The sequence below is a fragment of the Lampetra fluviatilis genome, chromosome 66, assembly GCF_964198595.1.
Source record: "Lampetra fluviatilis chromosome 66, kcLamFluv1.1, whole genome shotgun sequence".
NCBI classification, from domain to species: domain Eukaryota; kingdom Metazoa; phylum Chordata; class Hyperoartia; order Petromyzontiformes; family Petromyzontidae; genus Lampetra; species Lampetra fluviatilis.
Window position 1 is genome coordinate 948,653 of NC_136340.1, and position 7,893 is coordinate 956,545.

General features: G+C 39.4%; 2 non-coding genes across 2 annotated transcripts; both read right to left on the minus strand.

Moving 5' to 3' along the window:
• Nucleotides 1-1,043: 1,043 nt before the first annotated feature.
• TRNAA-GGC (transfer RNA alanine (anticodon GGC)) lies at nucleotides 1,044-1,115 on the minus strand. The gene has a single exon. It is a non-coding gene; the product is annotated as a tRNA-Ala (tRNA).
• Nucleotides 1,116-6,039: 4,924 nt separating this feature from the next.
• On the minus strand, nucleotides 6,040-6,111 carry TRNAD-AUC (transfer RNA aspartic acid (anticodon AUC)). Its single transcript has one exon. It is a non-coding gene; the product is annotated as a tRNA-Asp (tRNA).
• Nucleotides 6,112-7,893: the final 1,782 nt, after the last annotated feature.

The window sequence follows — 7,893 nt, forward strand, 5'->3', positions numbered from 1 at the left end:
TAGAGCAGCCGGTTACTTAACAATTGGTGAAAATCACGTGATTAAAGTCAAGAGCAAGTCCTTTTAAATTGTAATAACAATGAGAGCCAGTGGCCATTTTTTTTAAAAAGAGTTGCTCTTCCCGACGGGGAATTGAACCCTGGTCTCCCGCGTTACATGTGGGGAACCTAACGACTTTACTATCGAGGACTCGGTCAGAGTGGGGCAGATTTGTGATTCACAGTAATTGTAACTAGGAATAATCTCTAATACTTAATAAATAATCGTTTGAAATGAAGAAGGAGTCATCTTTAAAAGTTCAGGCTTTTGAGTGCAGTAGGTGACTCAACGTTTGGTGAAATTAACGTGATAAAAGGGAACAGCAAGTAATTTTAAATTGTAATAACAATGAGTGCCAGTGGCCATTTTCTTTTTTAAAAGAGTTCTCCCCGACGGAGAATTGAACCCCGGTCTCCCGCGTGACAGGCGGGGATACTAACCACTATACTATCGAGGACTCGCTCGGAATTCGACTGATTCTAGATTGACTGATATTATAAAAAGTAGAAATGAACCCATATACTCGGCATATTACCGATTGAAATGAAGAGGGGTTTATCTTCAAAAGTTCAAGCTGGTTAGAGCAGCCGGTTACTTCACAATTGGTGAAAATCACGTGATTGAAGTCAAGAGCAAGTCCTTTTAAATTGTAATAACAATAAGAGCCAGTGGCCATTTTTTTAAAAAGAGTTTTTCTCCGCGACGGGGAATTGAACCCTGGTCTCCCGCGTTACATTTGGGGAACCTAACGGCTTTACTATCGAGGACTCGGTCAGAGTGGGAAGATTTGTGATTGACAGAAATTATAACAAGAAATAATCTCTAATACTCAATAAATAATAGCTTGAAATGTTGAAGGATTCATCTTTAAAAGTTAAGGCTTTTGAGTGCAGCAGGTGATTTAACGTTTGGTGAAATTAAAGTTATAAAAGGGAACAGCAAGTGATTTTAAATTGTAATACCAATGAGAGCCAGTGGCCAATTTCTTTTTTAAAAGTGTTGCTCTCCCCGACGGGGAATTGAACCCCGGTCTCCCGCGAGCCAGGCGGGCATACTAACCACTATACTATCGAGCACTCGCTCGGAATTCGACTGATTCTAGATTGACTGATATTATAAAAAGTAGAAATGAACCCATATACTCGGCATATTACCGATTGAAATGAAGAGGGGTTTATCTTCAAAAGTTCAAGCTGGTTAGAGCAGCCGGTTACTTAACAATTGGTGAAAATCATGTGATTAAAGTCAAGAGCAAGTCCTTTTAAATTGTAATAACAATGAGAGCCAGTGGCCATTTTTTTTTAAAAAGAGTTGCTCTTCCCGACGGGGAATTGAACCCTGGTCTCCCGCGTTACATGTGGGGAACCTAACGACTTTACTATCGACGACTCGGTCAGAGTGTGGCTAATTCATGATTGACAGCAATTATAACAAAAAAACTCATATTCTCAGTAAATAATAGCTTGAAATGAAGAAGAATTCGTCTTTAAAAGTTCAGGCTTTTGAGTGCAGCAGGTGACTCAACGTTTGGTGAAATTAACGTGATAAAAGGGAACAGCAAGTCATTTTAAATTGTAATAAGTATAACTAGTAAAAACAAAGTTTTTCACTATAAATCCTTTATATGCGTGGCGGCTAGAGTTTTCTCGTCCTCTGCCTTGAGATGGCTGCCACCTATGGGTCAGATGATTGCATAGCACCATTAAGCAATTGGTAATTAAATATAATATTTTTGTCCTAAAAAGTGTACAATTTTTGAATTTTTTTTCACGAACATTAATTGTCACACACAACGAGTCTGTGTGGAAAATGTCAGCTCGATTGGATCACGGGAAGTGGGTTAAAAAATGACCTAAAGATTTGCACGGTCCTAAGCAAGCAAGCGAACTTAATATAAAGGATTTAACAAGTAAACCCGTAAAAACTAAGTTTTTCACTATAAATCCTTTATATGCGTGGCGGCTAGAGTCCTCTCGTCCTCTGGCTTGAGATGGCTGCCACCTATGGGTCAGATGATTGTCTGCCACCATTAAGCAATTGGTAATTAAATATTTAATTTGTTTTCCCTAAACAGTGTAAAATTTTGGAATTTTTTTTCACGAAAATTAATTGTCACACAAAACGAGTCTGTGTGGAAAATATCAGCTCGATTGGATCACGGGAAGTGGGTTAAAAAACGAGCGAAAGATTTGCACGATCCTAAGCAAGCAAGCGAACTTAATATAAAGGATTTAAAATTATATTCGCCTGTGGAGGACGCGGGGATCGATCCCGCGACCTTTGGCATGGGAAGCGAGGGCGCTACCAACTGCGCTACTCCGCCACGGCCTGTGGAGGGGTTACGCTCTGGGCTCTTACACTGTGACGTTCAGCCAAAGCCATGAATGAGTTCTATTTGAATATATGTAAAATAATTTTTTTTGCCTAAAAAGTGTACAATTTTGGGAATTTTTTTTCACGAACATTAATTGTCTCGCACAACGAGTCTGTGTGGAAAATGTCAGATCGATTGGATCACGGGAAGTGGGTTAAAAAACTACCGAAAGATTTGCACGGTCGTAAGCAAGCAAGCAAGCACGCAAGCAAGCAAGCAAGCGTACTTAATATAAAGGATTTAATAACAATGATAGCCAGTGGCCATTTTCTTTTTAAAAAGAGTTGCTCTCCCCGACGGGGAATTGAACTCCGGTCTCCCGCGTGACAAGCAGAGATACTAACCACAATACTATCGAGGACTCGCTCAGAATGAGGCTGATTGTAGATTGACTGAAATTATAAAAAGTAGAAATGAACCCATATACTCGGCATATTACCGATTGAAATGAAGAGGGGTTTATCTTTAAAAGTTCAAGCTGGTTAGAGCAGCAGGTTACTTCATAATTGGTGAAAATCACGTGATTAAAGTCAAGGGCAAGTCCTTTTAAATTGTAATAACAATGAGAGCCAGTGGCCATTTTTTTAAAAAGAGTTGCTCTCCCCGACGGGGAATTGAACCCTGGTCTCCCGCGTTACATGTGGGGAACCTAACGACTTTACTATCGAGGACTCGGTCAGAGTGTGGCTAATTCGTGATTGACAGCAATTATAACAAAAAAAACTCATATTCTCAGTAAATAATAGCTTGAAATGAAGAAGAATTCGTCTTTAAAAGTTCAGGCTTTTGAGTGCAGCAGGTGACTCAACGTTTGGTGAAATTAACGTGATAAAAGGGAACAGCAAGTAATTTTAAATTGTAATAACAATGAGAGCCAGTGGCCATTTTCTTTTTTAAAAGAGTAGTTCTTCCCGACGGGGAATTGAACCCTGGTCTCCCGCGTTACATGTGGGGAACCTAACGACTTTACTATCGAGGACTCGGTCAGAGTGGGGCAGATTTGTGATTGACAGAAATTGTAACTAGGACTTAATAAATAATCGTTTGAAATGAAGAAGGAGTCATCTTTAAAAGTTCAGGCTTTTGAGTGCAGCAGGTGACTTAACGTTTGGTGAAATTAACGTTATAAAAGGGAACAGCAAGTGATTTAAAATTGTAATAACAATGAGAGCCAGTGGCCAAAACATTTTAAAAAGTGTAGCTCTCCCCGACGGGGAATTGAACCCAGGTCTCCCGCGTGACAGGCGGGGATACTAACCACTATACTATCGAGGACTCACTCGGAATTCGACTGATTCTAGATTGACTGATATTATAAAAAGTAGAAATGAACCCATATACTCGGCATATTACCGATTGAAATGAAGAGGGGTTTATCTTCAAAAGTTCAAGCTGGTTAGAGCAGCCGGTTACTTCACAATTGGTGAAAATCACGTGATTGAAGTCAAGAGCAAGTCCTTTTAAATTGTAATAACAATAAGAGCCAGTGGCCATTTTTTTAAAAAGAGTTTTTCTCCGCGACGGGGAATTGAACCCTGGTCTCCCGCGTTACATTTGGGGAACCTAACGGCTTTACTATCGAGGACTCGGTCAGAGTGGGAAGATTTGTGATTGACAGAAATTATAACTAGAAATAATCTCTAATACTCAATAAATAATAGCTTGAAATGTTGAAGGATTCATCTTTAAAAGTTAAGGCTTTTGAGTGCAGCAGGTGATTTAACGTTTGGTGAAATTAACGTTATAAAAGGAAACAGCAAGTGATTTTAAATTGTAATAAGTATAACCAGTAAAAACAAAGTTTTTCACTATAAATCCTTTATATGCGTGGCGGCTAGAGTTTTCTCGTCCTCTGCCTTGAGATGGCTGCCACCTATGGGTCAGATGATTGCATTGCACCATTAAGCAATTGGTAATTAAATATAATATTTTTGTCCTAAAAAGTGTAAAAATTTTTAATTTTTTTTCACGAACATTAATTGTCACACACAACGAGTCTGTGTGGAAAATGTCAGCTCGATTGGATCACGGGAAGTGGGTTAAAAAATGACCTAAAGATTTGCACGGTCCTAAGCAGGCAAGCGAACTTAATATAAAGGATTTAACAAGTAAACCCGTAAAAACTAAGTTTTTCACTATAAATCCTTTATATGCGTGGCGGCTAGAGTCCTCTCGTCCTCTGGCTTGAGATGGCTGCCACCTATGGGTCAGATGATTGTCTGCCACCATTAAGCAATTGGTAATTAAATATTTAATTTGTTTTCCCTAAACAGTGTAAAATTTTGGAATTTTTTTTCACGAAAATTAATTGTCACACACAACGAGTCTGTGTGGAAAATATCAGCTCGATTGGATCACGGGAAGTGGGTTAAAAAACGAGCGAAAGATTTGCACGGTCCTAAGCAAGCAAGCGAACTTAATATAAAGGATTTAAAAATATATTCGCCTGTGGAGGACGCGGGGATCGATCCAGCGACCTTTCGCATGAGAAGCGAGGGCGCTACCAACTGCGCTACTCCGCCACGGCCTGTGGAGGGGTTACGCTCTGGGCTCTTACACTGTGACGTTCAGCCAAAGCCATGAATGAGTTCTATTGAATATATGTAAAATAAAAAAATTTTGCCTAAAAAGTGTACAATTTTGGGAATTTTTTTTCACGAACATTAATTGTCTCGCACAACGAGTCTGTGTGGAAAATGTCAGATCGATTGGATCACGGGAAGTGGGTTAAAAAACTACCGAAAGATTTGCACGGTCGTAAGCAAGCAAGCAAGCACGCAAGCAAGCAAGCAAGCGTACTTAATATAAAGGATTTAATAACAATGATAGCCAGTGGCCATTTTCTTTTTAAAAAGAGTTGCTCTCCCCGACGGGGAATTGAACTCCGGTCTCCCGCGTGACAAGCAGAGATACTAACCACAATACTATCGAGGACTCGCTCAGAATGAGGCTGATTGTAGATTGACTGAAATTATAAAAAGTAGAAATGAACCCAGTGGCCATTTTTTTAAAAAGAGTTGCTCTCCCCGACGGGGAATTGAACCCTGGTCTCCCGCGTTACATGTGGGGAACCTAACGACTTTACTATCGAGGACTCGGTCAGAGTGTGGCTAATTCGTGATTGACAGCAATTATAACAAAAAAAACTCATATTCTCAGTAAATAATAGCTTGAAATGAAGAAGAATTCGTCTTTAAAAGTTCAGGCTTTTGAGTGCAGCAGGTGACTCAACGTTTGGTGAAATTAACGTGATAAAAGGGAACAGCAAGTAATTTTAAATTGTAATAACAATGAGAGCCAGTGGCCATTTTCTTTTTTAAAAGAGTAGTTCTTCCCGACGGGGAATTGAACCCTGGTCTCCCGCGTTACATGTGGGGAACCTAACGACTTTACTATCGAGGACTCGGTCAGAGTGGGGCAGATTTGTGATTGACAGAAATTGTAACTAGGACTTAATAAATAATCGTTTGAAATGAAGAAGGAGTCATCTTTAAAAGTTCAGGCTTTTGAGTGCAGCAGGTGACTTAACGTTTGGTGAAATTAACGTTATAAAAGGGAACAGCAAGTGATTTAAAATTGTAATAACAATGAGAGCCAGTGGCCAAAACATTTTAAAAAGTGTAGCTCTCCCCGACGGGGAATTGAACCCAGGTCTCCCGCGTGATAGGCGGGGATACTAACCACTATACTATCGAGGACTCACTCGGAATTCGACTGATTCTAGATTGACTGATATTATAAAAAGTAGAAATGAACCCATATACTCGGCATATTACCGATTGAAATGAAGAGGGGTTTATCTTCAAAAGTTCAAGCTGGTTAGAGCAGCCGGTTACTTCACAATTGGTGAAAATCACGTGATTGAAGTCAAGAGCAAGTCCTTTTAAATTGTAATAACAATAAGAGCCAGTGGCCATTTTTTTAAAAAGAGTTTTTCTCCGCGACGGGGAATTGAACCCTGGTCTCCCGCGTTACATTTGGGGAACCTAACGGCTTTACTATCGAGGACTCGGTCAGAGTGGGAAGATTTGTGATTGACAGAAATTATAACTAGAAATAATCTCTAATACTCAATAAATAATAGCTTGAAATGTTGAAGGATTCATCTTTAAAAGTTAAGGCTTTTGAGTGCAGCAGGTGATTTAACGTTTGGTGAAATTAACGTTATAAAAGGAAACAGCAAATGATTTTAAATTGTAATAAGTATAACCAGTAAAAACAAAGTTTTTCACTATAAATCCTTTATATGCGTGGCGGCTAGAGTTTTCTCGTCCTCTGCCTTGAGATGGCTGCCACCTATGGGTCAGATGATTGCATTGCACCATTAAGCAATTGGTAATTAAATATAATATTTTTGTCCTAAAAAGTGTAAAATTTTTGAATTTTTTTTCACGAACATTAATTGTCACACACAACGAGTCTGTGTGGAAAATGTCAGCTCGATTGGATCACGGGAAGTGGGTTAAAAAATGACCTAAAGATTTGCACGGTCCTAAGCAAGCAAGCGAACTTAATATAAAGGATTTAACAAGTAAACCCGTAAAAACTAAGTTTTTCACTATAAATCCTTTATATGCGTGGCGGCTAGAGTCCTCTCGTCCTCTGGCTTGAGATGGCTGCCACCTATGGGTCAGATGATTGTCTGCCACCATTAAGCAATTGGTAATTAAATATTTAATTTGTTTTCCCTAAACAGTGTAAAATTTTGGAATTTTTTTTTACGAAAATTAATTGTCACACACAACGAGTCTGTGTGGAAAATATCAGCTCGATTGGATCACGGGAAGTGGGTTAAAAAACGAGCGAAAGATTTGCACGGTCCTAAGCAAGCAAGCGAACTTAATATAAAGGATTTAAAAATATATTCGCCTGTGGAGGACGCGGGGATCGATCCCGCGACCTTTGGCATGAGAAGCGAGGGCGCTACCAACTGCGCTACTCCGCCACGGCCTGTGGAGGGGTTACGCTCTGGGCTCTTACACTGTGACGTTCAGCCAAAGCCATGAATGAGTTCTATTTGAATATATGTAAAATAAAAAAATTTTGCCTAAAAAATGTACAATTTTGGGAATTTTTTTTCACGAACATTAATTGTCTCGCACAACGAGTCTGTGTGGAAAATGTCAGCTCGATTGGATCACGGGAAGTGGGTTAAAAAACTACCGAAAGATTTGCACGGTCGTAAGCAAGCAAGCAAGCACGCAAGCAAGCAAGCAAGCGAACTTAATATAAAGGATTTAATAACAATGATAGCCAGTGGCCATTTTCTTTTAAAAAAGAGTTGCTCTCCCCGACGGGGAATTGAACTCCGGTCTCCCGCGTTACATGTGGGGAACCTAACGACTTTACTATCGAGGACTCGGTCAGAGTGTGAAGATTTGTGATTGACAGAAATTATAACTAGAAATAATCTCTAATACTCAATAAATAATAGCTTGAAATGTTGAAGGATTCATCTTTAAAAGTTAAGGCTTTTGAGT